Raw genomic sequence first — 23,507 nt, 5'->3', positions numbered from 1 at the left:
TCACTGCAATACAACGATATACACCAATCACCTCACTGTAACACTCTGATATACCCCACGGCCCTCACTGTAACACGCTGATATACACCACATCCCTCACTGTAAAACTCTGATATAACCCACAGCAATCAAAGTAGCAATATGAACTATGCCAAAAGCCTCACTGCAGCACTCTAATATGCCATACACCCCCGGAACACTCTGATATACCACACCCCCGTAACGCACTGATGAACCTCACTCCCCTCACTGTAAGACTCTAATATATCCCACACCCCTCAATGAAACACTCTAATATACCCCACAACCCTTACTTTAGCACACTGATATAGCCCGAACCCCTCGCTGTAACACTCTGATTTTAGACATCACAGCTCAGTGCAACACTCTGATATACCATGATATAAACAATATATCTCACTGTAGTACTCTGATGTACCCCACACGCCTCATTGTAACGCTATCTGATATAACCCAAACCCATCAATGTAACAATCTGCGATACGCCAATACCCTCATTGTAGCACTCTGACGTACCACACACCCCTGTGAAAATCATAGGTTCCCCACAGCCCTCTCTGCAACATTTTGATATAGCCCAAGCCCCTCACTCTAACACACCGATTTAAAAGATCACAACTCTGTGTAACACTCTGATACACGATGATATACACAACATTTTTACTGTAAGACTCTGCTATACGCCACACACACGTAACTCTCTGATATACAACACACCCCACACTGTAACACTCTGATAGACCACAACCTCGTAACACACTGATATACCACACACATCTGACTGTAACACGCTAATATACCCTGCTCTCATCACTGTATCACTGATATAACGACAACCCTCACTGTAACTCTCTGATAAACCCACAGCGTTCAATGTAACACTGATATACACCACATCTCTCACGCTAACACTCTGATAACCCCACACTCCTCAGTTTAACACTCTGATATAATCCACACACTGCACTGTAGCACGCTGATATACCCCATAACCTTGCAACACACTCTTGCAGCCCACATCCCTCACTGTAACATTCTGAGTTATCCCATACCCCCTTAACACAATGATATACCCCACGCCACTCTCTGTAGCACTGTGATAAAACCCACATATCTCACTGCAACGCACTGATATAACCCACACCCTTGTAACACTCTCTTACTGCCCACACACCTCACTGTAACACGCTGATATGCAGCACATCTCTCACTGTATCACTCTGATATACCCCACACCCCTCACACTAACACTCTGATAAAACTCAGATCCCTCAGTGTAACACTCTGGTATTGCCCACACCCCTCACTGCAACACTCTGATATACCCCACACCCCTCAATGTAACGCATTGCTATAGCCCACAACCCTCACTGTAACACTCTGATATACCCGACGTCCATAACTGTAACACCCTGATATAGCTCACACCCCTCTCTATAGCACTCTTATCTAACCCACACTCGTCACAATAACAGTATGATATACCACACACCCCTGCATTTAACACTCTGATGTAAACCCACTCCCCTCTCTATAGCACTCTGCTATACACCACACTTCCCTCACTGTAACACACCGATATACCCCACACCCTTCACGGCAACACTTTGATATATTCCACATGCCTCGCTGTAACACTCTGCTATACCCCTCACTATAATGCTCCCTTGCATATACCAAACCTCTCACTGCAACACAACGATATACACCACACACATCACTTAACATTCTGATATACCCCACAGCCCTCAATGTAACACTCAGATATACCCCACAACCCTCACTGTTACAGTCTGCTATACCTCACACCCCTCAACTGTAACACTCTGATATGATCCACACCCCTAACTGTAACACTCTGGTATACCCCACAACCCTCACTGTAATACTCTGATATACTCCACACCCCTCACTGTAACACTCTGATATAACCCACAACCTTCACGGTAACACACTAATATACTCCACACCCCTCACTGTAAGACTCTGATATAAACCACAATCCTCACTGTAACACTTTGCTATACCGCACACCCCTCAGTGTAACACTCTGATATACCCCACAGCCCTCACTGTAACACTTTAATATACTCCACAACCCTCACTGTTACACTCAGATATATGCCTCACTCTGGTCTGTTACTCCCCACATCAGTCACTGTTGTCATTGCCACTGTTATCCCATTGGCTTCAATTTTGGTAATATGTGATAGATTATCAACCATATTTTGTAAGGATAGGCAAATTGGGAAAGTGTGAGTGGTATCAATCATAGAACCATAGAATTAGTGGACCAAGTTGTGTTGACAATTTGTTTACGGAGTTTGATGCCCCACTCTGATCCTGGATTAAATCCATGAATTACAGAATCATTGATGTTATTCCTATTTTATTATTTCTATCTATTTGTTCTCAGGATATGGGTGAGGCTGTCAAGGCCGGTATTACCTGCACATCCCTATTTACCCATGAGACAATGGTGGGCCTTCATCTTGAGCTGCTATGGTCCGTGTTGTGAAGATGCTCCCACAATACACTTTCAGAAGGAATTTCAGGCGTTTGAGACAGTGTCGATGAAGGAAAAGTGATATATTTGAATGGTTATGTAGCACAGTGGTTATATTGCTGGACTAGTACAACGGATGAATGATCCAAAGTTCATAAATCCCACCAGCTGGAGAATTTAAATTCAATTAATTCAACAAACCTCGAACAAAGAGCTAATATCAGTAATCGTGACCATGAAAGTACCGGAATGTCGTAAAAGCCCATCTGGTTCACTGATGTGCTTTAGAGAATGAAATCTGCCGTCCTTACCCGGTCTGGCCGAAATATAACTCTCGACAATGTGGTTGCTTCTTCACTGCCCTCTGAAAAGGCCCAGCAAGACACTCGTTAGTCTCAGGTGGCTCACCACCACCATCTCAAGGGCAATTATGCTGGGCAATAAATACTGGCCTTGTCAGCCTCACTCACATCCCAAGAATGAATTCTTAAAAATACTTATTAATTTTCATAATTGTTTAAAAATGCCTCTTAATGATTTATTAATCGTCATCATGATTTATAAAGGGTTATAAAGATTTGTAAACTTTTGAAATGATGCCAGGCATCCTCCAGGCTGCTCGGGCTCCTGTCGCTCGGGCCAGGCCGGGCTGCAACCCCTCGCAGTACCATCACCGTATCCGGCCTCCATTTGATGCTGCCCTACTGCTGCTCGGCTGTCGCCGCCAGAAAAAGGCCCGGAGTGAAATTCGACATTCTTGTGCAGGGCCATAGAGCCACCATTTCATGCGGGGTCCAGGGGCAGCCATCTTTCTGCGGGGTCCCAGAGCAGTCATCATTCTGCGGTGTGCCGGTGCCGTCATCTTGCAGCGGTGCGCCGGTGCCACCATCTTGCAGCGGGGTGGATGGCGGGTCCCGCTGCTTTGTTCAGTGAGCAGCGCCACCATTTTTGTCTAGGCAGGGCGGCCACCAACTTAATGCGCACGGGAGTTGTGCTGCTTCCGGTGGCTCGTTAGGGGCGGCCATTTTTGTTTAGGACACTGGTTCCTTTCCAGAAGGGCCTGACAGATGGCCGCGTCCCTCAAAGGGATCCCAGTGTAGACAGTTTGTGAGCGAGCACGTGAATGTCCCCGAACACCGGCCCGGCGGGCGGCCTGGGGCAGAGAGGCTCACCACAATATAAGGCTCAGGTCGCCCAGTGTAGAGAGTGTGTAATTGGGTGTGTAAATGTCCCCGATCACCGGCCCCACGGCCTGAGGGAGAGTGGCACACCCCAGTGTCAGACCCAGGGAGGCCAGTGTAGACAGTGTGTGAGTCAGTGTGTTAATGTCCCCGATCACCGGCCCTGCGGGCGGCCCATGGGAGAGCGGCTCACCACAATATCAGGCCCAGGGATCCCAGTGTAGACAGTGTGTGGGTGAATGTGTTTATGTCCCAATCACTGGTCCCGTGGCCTGGGGAGAGCGGCTCACCACAATATCAGGCCCAGGGAGCCCAGTTTAGACAGTGTGAGTATGAGCGTGTGAATGTCCCCGATCACCGACCCCACGGGTGGCCCAGGGAGAGCGGTTCACCACAATGTCAGGCCAAGTGAGCCCAGCGTAAACAGTGTGTGAGTGCGCGTGTGATTTCGCCGATCTCATGCCCCGTGGGCGGCTTGGATGTGAATGCTGGTTAACAAAATTGAGGTTCATGGTTGAATGGGTCAGTGACAGCTTTGTAAGGATTTATCTTAAGGACAGAAATCAGCGAATTGTGGTAAATGGCTTTTTTTGAGACTGAGGATGGTAGACAGTGGTTTTCCCCAAGGGTCATTGCTGAGGCCACTGCTTTTTGATATACATAAATGACCTAGATATTGGAATACAGAGTAGAATTCCTAAATTTGCTGATGACATCAAAGCGAGGATGATAGCAATCAACTGCAAAATGGCATAGAAAGTCAAGCAGAATGGGCAGACAAGAGACAGATGGAATTTAATACAGAGAAGTGTGAGGTGATGCATTTTAGCAGAAGGAACAAGGAGAGGCAATAAACACTTAATGGCACAGTATTGAAGTGTGTGCAGGGAGAGATGGACCTGAGAGTTAATGTGCACAGCTCCCTGAAGGTGTTTGGACATATTGAGTGAATGGTTAGCAAAGCATTTGGGAGCTTGTGCTTCATAAATAGAGGTATTGAGAAAAAAGTAGAGAAGTTATGCTGCACCTTTATAAAGCGCTGGTTAGGCCACAACAGGAGTATTGCGTCCAATTCTGGTCACTTCACTTTGGGAAGGATGTGAAGGCCCATGAGTAGGTGCATAGGAAATTTACCAGAATGGTTCCTGGGATCGGGGATCTTAGCTATAAGGTCAGGTTGGAGAAGCTGGATTTGTTTTCATTACAGCAAAGGATGCTGAGGGTGATTTGATAGAGGTGCACAAGAATATGACGGGTTTGGATAGGCTGGGTGGGGAAAGGCTGTTCCCACCAGTTGATGGTACAAGGACTAGGGAACACAGATTTAAGGTATTGGACAAGAGATACGGGGTGACGTGAGGGAAAGTGTTATTGCACAGCGAGTGGTGAGGAGCTAGAACTCGCTGCCGACGTATGTGTTGGAAGCGGAGACACCCAATGTTTTCAAGGGGAGACTGCATAGTCACTTGAGGGAAATAAACTTGCATGGTTACGGGAATAGAGCGGGGGAATGGGACTGACTGGATTGCTCCACAGAGAGCCGGCATGGAATCGATGAGCCAAATGGCCTCCCTCTGTGCAGTTATGATTCTATGATTCATCTCATTCTTTAATGAATTTTACAATCAGTGTAAAGGGATATTTCACCATTTTCTTCATCTGCTCTCTGAACTTAGTCTAGGTCACGCCATAAATCCCCGTGTTTGTGCAACAACTCAGCAGCTGCAGCATGAATCCCATTTCCCGTAAATAAGAAGGTGGAATTGCATACACATCCCCGAAATACAGCATCCGGTTCCATATAGAATACACCAGAAACACTGCCCATAACAGGATGAAATTGCCCGAGATAACAAGCAGTAAAATGATGGATTTCCTGCGGCTCTCCATCTCTGGGTCTCTGGGACTCTTTCCACTGCTGGGACCCCGGAGTCTCCTGCGGGCTCTGCTGGCCACTAAAATGTGTCTGACGGTGACAGCATTGAGCAGCAGAATCACAACAAATGGGACAAACGGGGTGAGAATATAATGAAGGAGCTCGATTGATGTCCAGAATAGTGACACCTGAACATCAAATTTTACATCACAGAACCAGGGGACGTTCATAAGCCAATAATAAGCGGTGAACATAAAATACCAGGTGATGTTCTTTAAACAGCTCAGCACAGTCACTGTTCCCAGAACCACAACCGCTGTTTTCTCGCTGCAATATTTAGTTTTCAGCTTCTGGCAACAAATGGCCACAAATCGATCAAAGGTGAAAGTGACGGTGAACCAGACAGAAGAGTCTGTCGCTGCATAAAGCATGACGGCGTGAATATTACACACGGGGATGGACCGCAAGAAACTAAATTGTACCCAATAAACAATCGGAATGTGCCGCAATATCAGATCGAGGATAACGACCAGTAGATCCGCCGTTGCCATGGCCACCAGGTAGCGAGTGACACATTTGGAGAGACCGCACTTTCCCCGAGACAGGATCACAATATTCATTAAGTTCACTGTGAGGAAGGGAAATATACAGGGAAATTATTCATCATTCTCGGAGCAAAAGCAGCAGTTTGATGGAATTCGGGGTGAAATCTGCAACTCACTAGCTCCATTCAATAACATAATCTAAATCTATTACCAGTGGAGCTGAATACAGGGTTCATTGTAAGAATAAGCGGGAATGTATTGTGGAATCAAGAAATCAAATGGGGATATATACAACAGCAAAGTATCAGATGTTTGATCAAGGAGAGATTAACCGATAGATTTACCTTTCGCCCAGCAGGCAAATGCATTGCCAGAGGTACCAGGGACACAAAGGACCAGAACCTCTCAGGTAGCCGTCGTGTCCCGGGAGCAGTCAGCATTTGGAGCGGTGCAATTCGCTTCTGTGCCCCTGTGTTAGGGAGGGGGAAATCCCATTCGGATTCATGCTCCTGGTTAGAATATCCACTGGCCCAGAAATTCGGGTCGGGGGTTTCCCGCGGGTGTAAGCCCCCGACCTGCACTTACCTAGCGCGTCGGCCGTTGAGATCTGGGCCCCCGTGGAATTCTGATCCTGGACCTACTCCAGCTGCCGGCGCGCAGTGCTTGCATATCCCAGGGGCGCAGTTAGTTTGAAGCATCCCCTGGGATCACGTGGGCCTCGGGGATCCAATCGGAGCAGGGACTGCTCCATTCATAAGATTGACAGGAAGACCTGTCAAAAGTTATGATTACTACGGCCCCAAAACAGCACTAAAGCTTAAAATACATTTTTAAAAAGTCACATTTTTAAATAAACTAAATTACATGAAATAACTATTTTAAACAATAATCCATCCAGATCAGGGATTTTATCCTCTTTGAATTTGATTAGTTTATTTATTATATATCCCCTCTTTTATTTTAAATGCACTTATCTCATTACTAATCTCATCATCAAATGTAATGTTCTATCTCCTTGGTAAATACTGAAGCAAAATAACTATTTAGTGTTTCTGCCATCTCTCTATCATTACCTGTGGTATCATCCTGTCTATCGCTTTATAGCCCTATTCCCATCCGAGCCTTCCTTTTTTATTGATGTGCCTGCAAAATATTTTACTATTTTGGTTTATATTCTTGATAATTTAAGTTCATAGTTTCTCTTTGCTTTTCGATTTTTTGTAAATTCTCTCCTAATCTCTTCATATTCACCCTTATCGTGCACTCCCCTGCTGTCTATGAATTTAATGAATGCTTCTTGATAATTTAAGTTCATAGTTCCTCTTTGCTTTTCTATTTTTTTGTAAATTCTCTCCTAATCTCTTCATATTCACCCTTATCATGCACTCCCCTGCTGTCTATGAACTTAATGAATGCTTCTTTCCTTATTCTCAATAGTTCCCTTATGGCTTGTTTCATCCAGGGTGTCTCATTAGTGTTTGGCTTGTTCTTTCCGTTTCACAGAATATATAGTTCCTACTCCCCGTTAAACACTGTTTTAAATGTTTCCCATTGTCTGTCTACTTCGTTAATTGCCAATATTGTTGCCCATTTCATTTTCCCAAGTTCTATTCTCTGCTCGTCAAGTTCTGCTATTCTGCAATCAATGAACCTGGTTTTCGTCATACGTATGTCCTTCTCAATTATCATCTAAAAGCGTATTACATTATGGTCGCTATTGCCCAGATGTTTCCCTAATTTTCCTTCACTTATCTGCTCTGGTTGATTCCCCATTACTAGATTAATAGCGAATGGTAGGACACTGAGTAGTGTAGATGAACAAAGGGACCTTAGATTACATGTCCACAGATCCATGAAGGTTGCAGGCCAAGTCGATAAGGTGTTTAAGAAGGCATACGGAAAGCGTGCCTTTATTAGCCTTGGCAAAGAATACAAGAGCAGGGGGGTTATGCTTCAACTGTATAAAATAATTGTTAGGCCTCAGCTAGACTACTGCGTGCAGTTCTGATCAACACATTACAGGAAAGATGTGATTGCACAAGAGACGGTACAGACGAGATTTACAAGGAAGTTGCCGGGAGTAGAAAATCTTAGCTATGAGGAAAGACTGGATAGACTGGGTCTATCTTTTTGGAGCAGAGGAGGATGAGGGAAGACTTTATTATGGTCTATAAAATTATGAGGGGCATAGATAAAGTAGATAGAAAGGACCTAGTTCCATTAGCAGAGAGGTCGAAAACCAGAGGGCACAGATTTAAAGTAATTGGGGGACGGTTTAGAGGGGATTTGAGGGGAAATCTCTTAACACAGAGGTTTGTGGGGGTCTGGAAGTCACTAAATGAAAGTGTGGCAGAGGTATGAACCCTTGCACATTTAAAATGTACCTGGATGTGCACTTGGGGTGCTCTAACCTGCACGGCTACGGAGCAAGAGCTGGGAAGTGGGATTAGACTGGAGAGCTCGTTGTTGGCCAGCGCAGACATAATGGGCCGAAATGGCCTCCTTCCATGTTGTAACTTTCTAGGATTCATTGATTCTAGAATACTCCCAGCTGGGCTTCTTGCAACGCAGTTACATGGAAACAAAGAAACATAGAAGGCAGGAGCAGGATTAGGCCATTCGGCCCCTCGAGCCTGCTCTGCCATTTAATGAGATCATGGCTGATGATCCAAATTCAGTACCCTGTCCCTGCCTTTTCCCCATATCCCTTGATCACTTTAGCCTCAAGAAATATATCCAACTCCTCTTGAATAAATTTAATGAATTGGCCGCAACTGCCTTGTGTGGAAGAGAATTCCACAGGTTCACCACTCTCTGGGTGAAGAAATTCCTCCTCATCTCAGTCCTAAATGGCTTACCCCTTATCCTTAGACTGTGACCCCTGGTTCTGGGCTCGCCCGCCATCGGGAACATCCTATCTACATCTAGTCTGTCTAGTCCTGTTAGAATTTTATAAGTTTCAATGAGCTCCCGTCTCATTCTTCTAAACTCTGGCGAATATAACCCTAATCGAGCCAATCTCCCCTCATACGTCATTCCTGCCATTCCAGGTATCAGTCTGGTGAATCTTCGCTGCACTCTCTCCATGGCAAGAACATCCTTCCTCAGATAAGGCGACCAAAATTGCACACAATGCTCAAGGTGTGGTCTCACCAAGGCCCTGCGCAACTGCAGCAAGAATTCCTTGAACTTGTACTAAAATCCACTCGCTACGAAGGCCAGCATACCATTTGGCTTCTTAACCGCCTGCTGCACCTAGATGCTTACCTTCAGCGACTGGTGCACAAGGACACAGAGGTTTCGTTACACTTCCCCTTTTCCCAATATATTGCTAATCTGTCTTCCTGTTTTTGCCACTGAAGCGGATAACCTCGCAATTATCCACATTTTATAGAATTTGCCATGGATCTGCCCAATCACCCAACCAGTTCAATTCGTACTTGAGTTTCTCTGCATCCTCCTCACAGCACACACGCCCACCCAGCTTTGTGTCGTCTGCAAGCTTGGAGATGTAACATCTAGTTCCCTTGTCTAGATCATTTATATATATTGTGAATAGCTGGGGTCCTAGCACCGAACCCTGCAGAACCCCACTAGTCACTGTCTGCCACTCGGAAAAAGATCTGTTTATTCCAACTCTTTGCTTGGTATCTGCCCACCAGTTCTCTATCAAAGACAGTACTTTAACCCCAATCCCATGTGCTTTAAATTTACACGCTAATCTCTTATGTGGGACATTATCGAAAGCCTTCTGAAAGTCCAAATGCACCACATCCACTGGTTCTCCCTTATCCATTTTACCAGTTACATCCTCAAAATATTCCAGTAGATTAGTCAAGCAGGATTTACCTTTTGTAAATCCATGTTGACTGTGTCCAATCCTGTCACTGTTTTCCAATTGCTCTGCGATTAAATGTTTCATAATGGACTCTAGCATTTTCCACACTACCGATGTCAGGCTTATCAGGCTATAATTCTCCATTTTCTCTCTAACATCTTTGCTAAATAGTGGGGTTAAAATAGCTATCCTCCAATTCATGGGAACTGTTCCAGAGTATTATAGATTTTGGAAGATGGCCAACAATGCATCTACTATTTCTAGTGCCACTTCCTTAAGTACCCTAGGATGTATATTATCAGGCCCGTAGGATTTTTCGGCCTGCAATCCCATCAATTTCCCTAACACCTTTTCTCTACAAATACTGATTTAATTCAGTTCCTCCCTCTCATTAAATGCTATGTTCCCCGACCTCTCTGGGAGGTTAATTGTGTCCTCCTTTTGAAGGCAGAACCAAAGTATGTATTTAATTGACCTGCCATTTCTTTGTTCACCATTATAAATTCCCCTGATTCTGACTGCAAGGGACCTACGCTTGACTCCACCAATCTTTTTCTCTTCACATATCTATAGAAGCTTTTACAGTCAGTTTTTATGTTGCTTGCAAGCTTACACTCATACCCTATTTTCCCCCTCTTAATTAATCCCTTTGTCCACCTTTGCTGAACCCTAAACTGCACCCACTCCTCAGGTATGTTGCTTTTTCTGATCAATTTTTATGTCCTCTCCTGGATATTATGCTATCCCTAATTTCCCTTGTTAGCCACGGTTGATTTTTTTTATGCCAAACAGGGCTGAACGAATTCTGTAGTTCATCCATGCGATCTTTGAATGTTTGCCATTGCCTATCCACCGTCAAGCCTTTGAGTAACATTGCCCAATCAATCTTACCCAACTCGCACCTCAAACCATCGTAGTTTCCTTTTTTTAAATTCAGGACCCTACTTCACTCTCCATCTTAATGAAGAATGATATCATATTATGATCGCTCCGACCAAAGGGGCCTCGCACAACTAGATTGCTAATTAATCCTTTCTCATTATATAATGCCCAGTCTAAGATGGTCTGATCTCTAGTTGGTTCCTCGACCTATTGGTCCAGGAAACCATCTCGTATTCACTCCAGGAATTCCTACTCCACAGTATTATTACTAATTTGGTTAGCCCAATCTATATGTAGATTAAAGTCACCCATGATAACTGCTATGCCCTTATTGCACACGTCACTACTTTCCCGTTTAATGCCATCCCCAACATCCGCATACTGTTTGGAGGTCTGTATAAAACTCCCACTAACGTTTTCCGCCCCTTGGTATTTCTCAGTTCTACCCATACAGATTCCACATCATTAGAGCTAATATCCTTCCTTTCAATTGTGTTAATCCCCTCTTTAACCAGCAATGCTACCCCACCTACTTTTCCTTATTGCCTATCTTTCCTGAATATTGAATACACCTCGATGTTGAGTTCCCAGCCTTCATCACCCTGTTTCCGTAATCCCAATCATATGATATCCGTTTACCTCTATTTGTGCAGCTAATTCAACCACCTTATTACGAATGCTCCTCGCATTAAGACACAAGGCCTTCAGGCTTGTTTTTTTAACAATCTTACACATTTAAGAATTATTATTTACTGTGTCCATGTTTGATTTATACCCTTGATTTCTCTGGCTGCCACCTTTATTTTTCCTCTTCTTTTCTTTTGCTTCTATCCTCGTTTCCCTTTCCTCTGTCTCCCTGCTCAGGGTCCCTACCCCCTGCCATTTTAGTTTACATCCTCCCCCAGAGCAGCAGTAAATACTCCCCCTAGGGCATCGGTCCTGGTTCTGCCCAGGTGCAAACCGTCCGGTCTGTAATCGTCCCACCTCCCGCAGAACCGGTTCCAATGTCCCAGGAATTTGAATCCCTACTCCTTGCACCATTCCTCTAGCCACGTATTCATCTGAAGTGGCCTTCTATTTCTACTCGTACTAGCACGGGGCACTGGGAGCAATCCTGAGATCACTAGCTTTGAGGTGATATTTTTTAATTTACCTCCTAGCTCCCTATATTCAGCTTTTAGGACCTCATACGGTTTTTTACCTGTATCTTTGTTACCTATATGCATCAGGACAACTGGCTGTTCACCCTCCCCTTCCAAAATGTTCTACAACCGTTCTGAGATCTCCTTGCCCCTTGCACCAGGGAGGCAACATACCATCCTGGAGTCCCGTTTGCGGCTGCAAAAACGCCTATCTATTCCCCTTACAATATAATCCCCTATTACTATAGCTCTGCCACTCTTTTTCCTCCCGTCCTGTGCAGCAGAAGCAACCCATCCTGGAGTCTCGTTTGCGGCTGCAGAAACGCCTATCTATTCCCCTTACAATATAATTCCCTTTTACTATAGCTCTGCCACTCTTTTTCCTCCCGTCCTGTGCAGCAGAAACAACCCACGGTGCCAGGAAGTTGGCTGCTGCTGCCTTCCTCTGATAAGTGATCTCCCTCACCAATATCCGAAGCGGTATATCTGTTTGAGAGGGTGATAGCCACAGGGGACCCCTGCACTATGTGCCTGCACCTACAACTCTGCCTGGTGATCACCCATTCCCTTACTGCTGGTGCTGCCTTTACATGCGGTGTGACCAAATCCCTAAACATGTTATCCAAGATCTCCTCATCATCGTGAATGGTCCAGTATGTATCCACTCGCAGCTCCAGCACTGCAATGTGGTCTGTTATTAGCTGCAGCTGGAAACACTTCCTGCACACATGGCCGTCAGGGACACAGGAACTGTCCCTGATTTCCCACATAGTGCAGGAGGAGCATATCATGTGGCCGAGCACTCCTGCCATGAAGTACCCTTTAATGAATTCAAATTAAATTAAATCAAATCAATTCCACCAATTACAATACAATTAAATGATATACATAAGGGCCTTGGTTTACCAGCAGTCCCTGCTACACTACAGACATCCTAAAGACTAGAAACCACAAGATTTAATTTTGGAAAAAATGAGGAAGAGAGAAATACTCACCAACCAATCACTTACCTGCTTTCTGGTGACGTCACACTTCGATTAATTTTTACTTCTCTCTCTCCGTCCCTCTGAGCTCGGAGATTGGTAAGCCTACCTGCTCCATGCCTCTTTATATCACCGCCACCGCCTCGCTCCACTCAGGTACGCTGCCCCCACCGCTGTGGGGCATACCTGCGCCACTCCCACTCTTTAAATCGCCGCCGCTGCCTCGCTCCACTCAGGACCGCCGCCGCCGCCGCTGTGGGGCCTACCTGCACCTCTCCCACTCTATATATCCCCGCCGTTGCCTCGCTCCCCTCAAGTCCACTGCCACCGCCAACTTGCCACTTGCCCTTGGATCCCATGGGCTTTTACTTTTTTGAGTCACATGCCATGTGGGACATTTTCAACGGCGTTGTTAATATCTATGTGGACTGCATTAAATGCATTACCCATAATGAAACTCCTCGTTACCTCTGCAAAAAATGCAGTCAGACACGACCTTCCATTAACAAATCCATGCTGATTGTCCTTGATTAATCCATGCCTTTCGAACTGCCGATTTATACTGGCCATCAGAATTCGTCCAATAATGTTTCCACCACCGAGCTAAGGCTGACTGGCCTGTAATTGGTCAATCCCTTTCTCCCTTTTTAAAAAACTTCATCCGGGTCTTGAGTTTTATCTGCATTGCATGACACTAAACTCCTTAAATAACAACAGAAAATGCTAGAGATACTCAGCAGGCCAGGCAGCATCCGTGGAGAGAGAAACAGAGTTAACGTTTCAGGTCTGGGACACTTCATCAGAACTGGAAAAAGCTGGAAATGTAATAGATATTAAGCAGGTGCAGAGACATTAGGGGGGGTGGTTTAGGAGGGGAGGAAGGAATTGAAAGAACACCCTGTACTTTTGTAAGAGGCAAGACAGATAAAATGTTGCAAATGTTAATGGCAAAAATCATTCTCTCTTCAGCAGCACCAATGCATTCTATTTCAATGCTGTCTGGTCCACAGTTCCATTTCATCCTTCGACTCATCTGACGCTTCAACAAAAAACATTTTTTTTCCTTTCTGATGTCAAGGATCGCAAGCTTCATCAACTCATGGACACCATAGCCCCCGCGCCGAACTTTCTTCCCCGTTACTTTCCTCTGATCCCATCTCTTCCAAACTCACCCCCTGGCGTGTTTTCACTATCCCCTCTAACCTTCCCCTCTCCGACCACGAACGATCAGTCCTCAGCAAATGCCTGACCTTCATTCCCTTACGCCCCCTTCAGAATGAATTTCGAGCTCGGCACGATGCTGAGCTCTTCTTCCATCGCCTTCCTCTCCATGCCCACTTCTCTGGCCAGGAGTCTTCCCCCCACACGGCTGATCCTTTCTCCCGCTTTCTAAATTCTCGTTCTACTTGGACCCCTCCCTTTGGCCACTTACCCTCTCTCGATTTTTTCATTGCTAACTGCCGATGTTACATCGGCTGTCTCCATTTCTCTGCTCCCCTCACTCACTCCTACCTAACTCCCTCTGAACTTGCTTCACTCCATTCTCTCCGATCCAACCCTAACATTATCATTAAACCTGCTGAAAAGGATGATGCTAATGCTGTTTAGCGAACCGAGCTCTACCATGTGGAAGCTGAACGGCAACTCTCCAATACCTACTCCTACCTTCGCCTGGACCATGACCCCACTAGCAAACATCAAACCATTGTTTCCAAGTGTGTCACTGACTTCATCTCCTGTGGAGATCTTCCCTCCATGGCCGCTAATCTCATAGACTCCCAACCACACACAGGCCGCTTCTACCTCCTTCCCATGATCCGTAAACCGGACTGCGCTTGTAGACCCATCGTTTCAGCCTGTTCTTGCCCCATGGAACTTATCTCTTCCTATCTCAACTCTATTTTTTCTCCCCTTGTCCAGTCTCTTCCAACCTACATTTGGGACTCTTCCGACACCCTCTGTCACTTTAGCAGTTTCCAGTTTCCTGGCCCCAACTATCTCTTTTTCACGATGGACGTCCAATCCCTCTGCACCTCCATCCCCCACCAGGACGGCCTTCTGGCGCTCCGTTTCTTCCTTGAACAGAGGCCCAACCAGTCCCCATCAGCTTCCACCTTCCTCCACCTGGCTGTACTTGTTCTCACATTGAAGAAATTCTCCTTTGACTTCACTCTCTTCCTCCAAATTAAAGGTGTTGCTATGGGAACCCGCTGGGCCCTAGCTATGTCTGCCTGTTCATGGGATATGTGGAACATTCTTTGCTCCAGTCCTACTCAGGTCCCCACCCTCACCACTTTTTCTGGTACTTCGGTGACTGTATTGGTGCCGTTTCCTGCTCTCGCCCTGAACTAGATAAGACCATTCACTTTACTTCCTATTTCCACCCTTCTGTCACCTTCACATGGTCCATCTCTGACTCTTCCCTTCACTTCCTTGACTTCTCTGTCTCCATTTCTGGCGATCAGCTTTCAACAAACATCCACTACAAGCCCACCGACTCCCACAGCTACCTGGACTACACTTCCTCCCACCCTGCCTCCTGTAAGGACTCTATTCCATTCTTCCAGTTTCTCCGTCTCCACCGCATCTGTTCTGCCGATGCCACCTTCCATACTAGTGCTTCTGACATATCTTCCTTTTTCCTCAACCGAGGATTCCCCTCTACCGTGGTTGACACCGCCCTTGACCGTGCCCGTTCAACTTCCCGCACTTCTGCTCTCACCCCTTCACCTCCCTCCCAGAACCACGATAGGGTTCCCTTTGTCCTCAACTTTCACCCCACCAGCCTCTACATTCAACCGATCATCCTCCGCCATTTCTGCCACCTCCAACGTGAACCCACCACCAAACACATCTTCCCCTCACCTCCCCTTTCAGCATTCCGAAGGGACCGCTCCCTCCGCAACACACTGGTCCACACATCAATCAACCCCAACAGCACATCTCCTACACCTGGCACCTTCCCGTGCAAGCGCAGGAGATGCAACACATGCCCTTTTACCTCCTCCCTTCCCAATGTCCAGGGCCTCAAACACCCCCTCCAGGTGAAACAGCGATTTACTTGTACTTCCTGCAATGTAGTATACTGTATTCACTGCTCCCGATGCGGTCTCCTCTACATTGGGGAGACCAAACGCAGATTGGGCGACCGCTTTGTGGAAGACCTCCGTTCAGTCCGTAAGGTTGACCCTGAGCTTCCGGTCGCCTGTCACATTAATTCACCGCTTTACTCCCACTTTGATCTCTCTGTCCTCGGCCTATTGCATTGTTTCAAATAACCTCAATGTAAGCTCGAGGAACAGCACCTCATCTTTCGATTGGGCACTTTGCATCCTGCCGGACTCAACATTGAGTTCAACAATTTCAGCTAATTCTCCCTGCCCCCATTTTTCATGCAGTATGATATTTGCCATTCCCATTTGCATAATGTTATCTTTCCTGCCTCTTACAATTCCTTCCTCCCCTCCTAACTGCCCCCCCGCGTCTCTGCACCTGCTTAATATCTGTTACATCTCCAGCTTTTTCCAGTTCTGATGAATGGTCCCAGACATGAAACCTTAACTCTGTCTCTCTCCCCACGGATGCTGCCTGGCCTGCTGACTATTTCCAGCATTTTCTGTTGTTATTTCAGATTTCCAGCATCCGCAGTATTTTGCTATTATACTAAACTCCTTAATAGTTCCTCTCTCACTATGTATCTCATCTAATATTTTACACTCTACCTCCTTAACAACAATGTGTGCCTTACCCCAGTGCTGTGAAGACAGATGTAAATTGTTTATTAAGATCTATACCCACGTCTTCTGCCTTCACACACATGTTAGCTTTATGGTCCCTAATATGCCATACTCTTGCTTTAGTTATCCTCTTGCTCTTAATGTATTTATAAAACATCTTTGGGTTTTCCTTGATATTGCATGCCATTTTTTTATGACCTTTCTTTGCCTTCCTAATTGCCTTTTTAATTTCAATCAGGCACTTTCGAAAGTCCTCTAAGCTTTCTGTAGTATTGAGCTCTCTGTGTCTGACAAAGGGTTCCCTTTTGTTCCTTCTCATATCCTGTATGCATCTTGACATCCAGGGGGCTCTAGATTTGAAAATCCCACCCTTTTCTTTCTGGGAACATATTTGCTCTGAACCCTCGCTATATCCTCCTTGGATGCCTCCCACTGCAAAGACACTCATTTCCCATCAAGCAGCTGCTTCCAGTCCACTTTTGCTAAATCACTCCTCAGCTCAGTAAAATTGGCCTTTTCCCAATTGAGAACTTTTACACCTGGTCTATCTTTGTCCTTTTCCATAAGGGGAGAATTAATATCAATCTTCCAAATCATGATCTGTTTGATAGAGTAAGTAAGTCTATTTCTAGTGGCAGAATCGTCAGTAACCAGAGGACACAAATTTAAGGTAATTGGCAAAAGAAAGAGAGGAGAGATGGAGGATTTTCTTTATGCAGTGAGTTGTTGTGATCTGGAATGCTCTGTCAGAGAACGTGGTGGAAAAAGATTCAAAAGCAACTTTCGAAATACAATTGGATAATTAGTTGAATGGGAAATATTTACAGGGCACTGGCAAAATATTAGGACTAATTAAATAGCTCTTTCAAAGAGACAGCACGGACACGATGGATCGAATGGTCTCATTCTGTGCTGTACCATTCCATGATTCTATGAGCAAGAGACAGAGAGAGAGAGCAAAGAGGTAAGGAGTGAAAGTAAAATAGAGATTGACAGACTGGGAGAGGTACAGAGGGACATAAATTAGCTTTAAAAGGGGAATTGAATAAATACTTGAAGGGGAGCAATATGCAGGACTATGGGAATAATTGGAGTGGTGAGCCCATGATGGATTTGATCAAAAGGATGAGAATATTATAATGGAGGTGTTGCCGGATCGGGAGCCAATGTCAGTGATCATAGTGGCGATGGCTGAATGTGACTTGGTGCCTGTTCGGATATGGGTAGCATTTGGACTCCAGTTTATGGAGGCTTGTAACGGGGAGGCCCACCAGGAGAGCATAGGAATAGTCGAGCCTGGATTTAACGAAGGCACGGATGAGGGTTTATGCAGCAGAAGGGCTGAGGTAGTCGATATAATGGAGGTGCTAGTAGGCAGGCCTGGTGGTACAGAGGATACGAGGTCGGAACTGAGCTCAGGGTCAACGAGAACGCCGAGGTTGCGAAAATCTGGTTCAGCCTCTGACGTTGGCCAGAGAGTGGGTCTGAGTGGCTAGATAGGGAATGGATTTTGTGACGACGACATAAGAAATGGTTTTGGTTTTCCCAAGATTTAAAGGACAAGCACAATAATGCAGTGGTAAACGGTTACCAGATCTAACTGCTGGATACAGAGACTTACCAGGAACAACATCCGCAGCAAGGAGGTGAGAGTAAATCAGAAGAACAGTAATACAGTAAAACATGCTTAATAGAACAGACGGATAGAGAGACTTACCAGAAACGCCCACAGCAGCAAGGATAGGATAATAAATAACAACACAGCAATACAGTAAAACATGGTTAATTGAATAGTTGGTTTGAGAAACTTACCAGGAACACCAAACGCAGCAAGGAGAGGGTAGTAAAAGTGTTGAATAATCACAAGTGCTTCATAGATCCGGCTTTGTAACTGTAGTGTATCATAATTTGCATCAATATATTCCATCTCCCCGATGAAAGCCCTACCCATTGTTGTAACATTCCAATCTACTGTTGTTAGATTCTGACCCATTGTTTTAACATTCCAATCTACTCTTCTCATATTCTGACTCCCTCTCTGTGGAGCAGTGCGCTGATCCCTGTCAGTGCCGGAGTTGATGCTCGCATTGACACTATGGGATAACACATTGAATGGTGTCCCTTTTAATAGAAGAGGGAAACACTGCACTGATACAATTAGAGTACCCAGAGACTGACACTAATTACAGTCAGTGAACAAACAGCTTCAGTTAACCCGTGGAGACTGACATTAATTACTGTCACCGAACAAACAGCTTCAGTTAACCCATTTCATATCTGCACTTTTTGTACCACAGAAAATTAGAACATTTACCCAGACCATATGAGGGTTTGTGAGGGAAGGAATGGTAGAATATTGCCAGCTCTGGCCACAATCTTTCAAACCTCCTTGGATATGTGAGTGTTGCCAGAGGACTGGAGCATTGCAAATGTCACACCATGTTTAATAAAAAGTGAGGGATAAACCCTGTAACTGCAGGCCGTTCAGCCTAATGTCGGTGGTGCAGAAACTACAAGAGGCCATATTACGGGATAAAATTATCTGTCACTTGGAAAAATATGGCTTAATAAATGACAACCAGCACAGCTTGTTTTAATGTCTCAATGTGTCTGCCAATCCTGATTGAGTGCTTTGATGAGGTAACGGAGAGGATTGATGGTAGTTGTGCATCTGGACTTTCAAAAGGCGTTTAATGAAGTGCCACGTAATTGACTTGATAGAGAATTCCAAAATGATTCTCAGCATACCAAAAATGGTGGGGGACCAAGATGCTATTGAGGGTGAGGAACTTAATATAATTAATATAAGTGGAGAAAAAATAACAGAGAAACTAATGGGACTAAAAGCTGACAAATCCCCTGGACCTGAAGGCCTAAATCCTAGGGATCTAAAAGAGGTGCCTGAAGAGATCGTGGATGCATTATTTTTGATCTTCCAAATTTCCCTAAATTCCAGAATGGTCCCAGCGGATTGGAAGGTCACAAATATAACACCGCTATTCAAAAAAGGAAGGAGTGAAAAATCAGGGAACTACAGGCCAGTTCGTCTGGCATCAGTCGTCGGCAGATTATTGGAATCCATTGACAAGGAAGTGGTTTCAGGTCACTTAGAAAATCATAAGGTGATTAGGCAGAGTCAGCCTTTTTTGTGAAAGGGAAATCGTGCTTGACAATTTTATTAGAGTTTTTTGAGGATGTAATTAGTAGGGTAATTAAAGAGGAATACGTATATGTAGTATGTTTGGATTTCCAAAAGACATTCGATAAGGAGCCAGAAAAAAACTTACGACACAAGATTAGGGCTCATAGGGTTGGGGGTAATATATTATCATGGAGGGAAGATTGGTGAATGGACAGAAAACAGAGAGTAGGGATAAATGGATCTTTTTCAGGTTGGCAGGTACAGTAGTGCCAAATGGATCAGTGTTGGGGCCTCAGCTATTTACAATCTATATTAATGACCTAGATGACTCGACCAAGTGTAATGTATCGAAGTTTGCAAATGATACAAAGCTGGGTGGGACAGAAAGCTGTGAGGGGAACACAACGAGTCTGCAAAGGGATATAGCTAGTCTAAGTGAGTGGGCAGTAAGGTGGCAGATGGAGTATATTGCAGGGAAATGTGAGGTTATTCACTTTGGAAGGAAGAATAGAAAGACAGAATATCTTTTAAATGGTGAGAAATTTTAATTGTTTGTGTTCAGAGAGATTTTAGTGTCTTCACGCAAGAAATACAGATAGCTAGCATGCAGGTACAGCAAGCAATAAGGAAGGCAAATTGTATGTTGGCCTTTATTGTAAGTGGGTTGGAATATAAGAGTAAGGAAGTCTTGATACAATTGTACAGGGCCTTGGTGAGACCACACCTTTAGTACTGTGCACAGTTCTGATCTCCTTATCTAAGGATGGATATATTTGCCGTGGAAGCGGTGCAGCGAAGGTTCACTAGGTTGATTCCTGAGATGAGAGGGCTGTCCAATGATGAGAGGTTGTGTAGAATGGGCCTATTGCAATGTGCTGTTGCATTTCAACTGACTATGATATTGCAAGGTGATATTCCACTGCAATGTTCTATTGCATTGCAAATTACTATTATAGTGCAAAGTGATATTCCACTGCAAAGTTCGACTGCATTGCAAATCATGATCATATTACAAAGTGATATTCCATTACAATGTCCTATTGCATTGCAAATGAATATTATATTGCAAAGCGATATTCCATTGCAATGTCCTATTGCATTGTAAATGACTATTATATTGCAAAGTGATATACCATTGCAATATCCTACAGCATTGCAAATCATTAATATATTTCAAAGCGATTTCATATGCAATGTTCTATTGCTTTGCAAATGATGATCATATTGAAGGCAATATTCCATTGCAAAGCGCTATTATATTGCAAATGACTATTATATTGCAAAGTGATATTCCATTGCAATGTTCTAATGCATTGCAAGTGGCTATCATACTGCAAGGCAAAATTCCATTGCAATGTGCTGTGGCATTGCATCTGACTACTATATTGCAAGGTGATATTCCATTGCAATGTGCTATTGTATTGTAAATGACCACTAATTTGCAAGGTAATAGTTCACTATAATGTCCTATTGCATTGCAAATGACTATTACATCGCAAATTGATATTCCATTGCAATATTCTATCGCACTGCAATTGACATTAACATTGCACTCAAATTCCATTGCAATGTTCTGTTGCATTGCAAATTCCTATTATTTCCAAAGTGATATTGCATTACAATGCTTTGTTCATTGCAAATGACGATCATACCCATTTCAATGTGCTAATGCATTGCAAATGACTATTATAGTGCGAGGTAATATTCCACTGCAGTGTTCTATTATATTGCAAATGACTATTGTATTGCAAAGTGATGTTCCATTGCAAAGTCTTATTGCATTGCAATTGACGATTATATAGCAGTGATATTCCTTTGCAATGTGCAATTGCATTGCAAATGATTATTATACAGCAAAGCAAAAATCCATTGCAATGTTGTAATGCAGAGCAAATGATGATCATATTGCAAATCGATATCCCATTGCAATGTGCTGTTCCATTGCAAATGACTTTTATATTGCCAAGCTTTATTCCATTGCAAGGTTCTATTGCATTTCAAATAACTACTATGTTGCAATGTCATATTCCATTGCAATGGTGATCATAATGCAGTTATATATTCCATGGCAATGTGCTATTGTATTGCCAATAACTATTAGATTACAAAGTGATATTCCACTGCAATATTTTATTGCATTGCAAATGACGATTGTCTTGCAAACTGATATTCCAATGCAATGTTGCATTGCATTGCAAATGACGATTATATTGCAGTGATATTCCATTGCAATGTTCTATTGCATTGCAAATGATTATTATATTGCAAACTGAAATTACATTGCAATGTGCTATTGCATTGCAAATGACCATTATATTGCCAAGCGATATTCCTTTGCAATGTTGTATTGCATTTCAAATGACGATTATAATGCAGTGATCTTCCATTCCCCACTTCTGCTGCATTACAAATGACTACTATGTTGCAAAGTGATATTCCATTGCAATGGCCTATTGCATTGCAAATGGCGATCATATTGCTGTGCGATATTCCATTGCAATTGCTATTGTATTTCAAATGACCATTACATTGCAAGCTAATAGTCCATTACAATGTCCTGTTGCATTGCAAATGACTATTTCTTTGCAAACTAATAGTTCATTGCAATTGCATTGCAAATGACAACTATATTGCAACGTGATATTCCTTTGCAATGTTCTATTGCATTTCAAATTACGATCACGATGCAAGGCAATATTCCATTGCAATGTTCTATTGCATTGGAAATGACTAGTATATAAGAAAGTTATATTCCAATGCAATTTTAAAGTGCATTGCAAATGACGATCTTATTGCAGGTCAATTATCCATTTCAATGTGCTATTGCATTGCGCATGAGTATTATATTTCGAGGTAATATTCCACTGCAATGTTTAATTATATTGCAAATGACTATTGTATTGCAAAATGATATTACAATGCAATGATATATTTTACTGCAAATGACGATCATATTGCAAGGTGATATTCCATTTCAATGTGCTATTGCATTGCAAATGACGATCATATTGCAAACTGATATTCCAATGCGAGGTGCTTTTGCATTGCAAATGACTATTATATTGCAAAGTGATATTCCAAGTCAATATTATATCGCATTGCAAATGACGATCATACTACAAAGTGATATTCCATTGCAATGTTCTATTGCATTGCAAACCACGATTGCATTGCAGTATTATTCCATTACAATGCACTACTTCATTGTGTATATCACTGCATTATAATCGTCATTTGCAATGCAAACGAAAATTGCAGAGGAATATCAATTTGCAATATAATACTCATTTGCAATGCAGAACACATTGCAATGGAATATCACATTCCTACATAATTCATTTACAATGCAATACCAAATTGCAATGGAATACCACTTTTTAATATGACAGTCATTTGCAATGCATTGGAACATTGCAATGGAATATCAGTTTGCAATATAAAAGTCATTTGCAATGCAATTGAACATTGCAATGGACTATCACTTTGCAAGATGATCGCCATTTGCAATGCAGTAGAAGATTGCAATGGAATATCAATTTGCAATGCAATAGAACATTGCAATGGAATATTGTTTTTCAATATGATCACCATTTGCAATGCAATGGAACATTGCAATGAAATATCACTTTGCAATATGCTCGTCATTTGCAATGC

At 43.7% G+C, this 23,507-nt stretch overlaps 2 pseudogenes; both read right to left on the bottom strand.

Moving 5' to 3' along the window:
• Positions 1-4,569: 4,569 nt before the first annotated feature.
• LOC147088011 (putative G protein-coupled receptor 139) lies at positions 4,570-18,777 on the bottom strand (annotated as a pseudogene).
• Positions 11,734-12,803, bottom strand: LOC147088012 (uncharacterized; annotated as a pseudogene).
• Positions 18,778-23,507: the final 4,730 nt, after the last annotated feature.

This window comes from Somniosus microcephalus, unplaced genomic scaffold (assembly GCF_052327205.1).
Source record: "Somniosus microcephalus isolate GS21.2 unplaced genomic scaffold, FLI_Smic_1.0 unresolved_chr5, whole genome shotgun sequence".
NCBI lineage: Eukaryota > Metazoa > Chordata > Chondrichthyes > Squaliformes > Somniosidae > Somniosus > Somniosus microcephalus.
The sequence above is the reverse complement of the archived record's forward strand: the minus strand, read 5'-3'. Positions and strand labels throughout refer to the sequence as shown.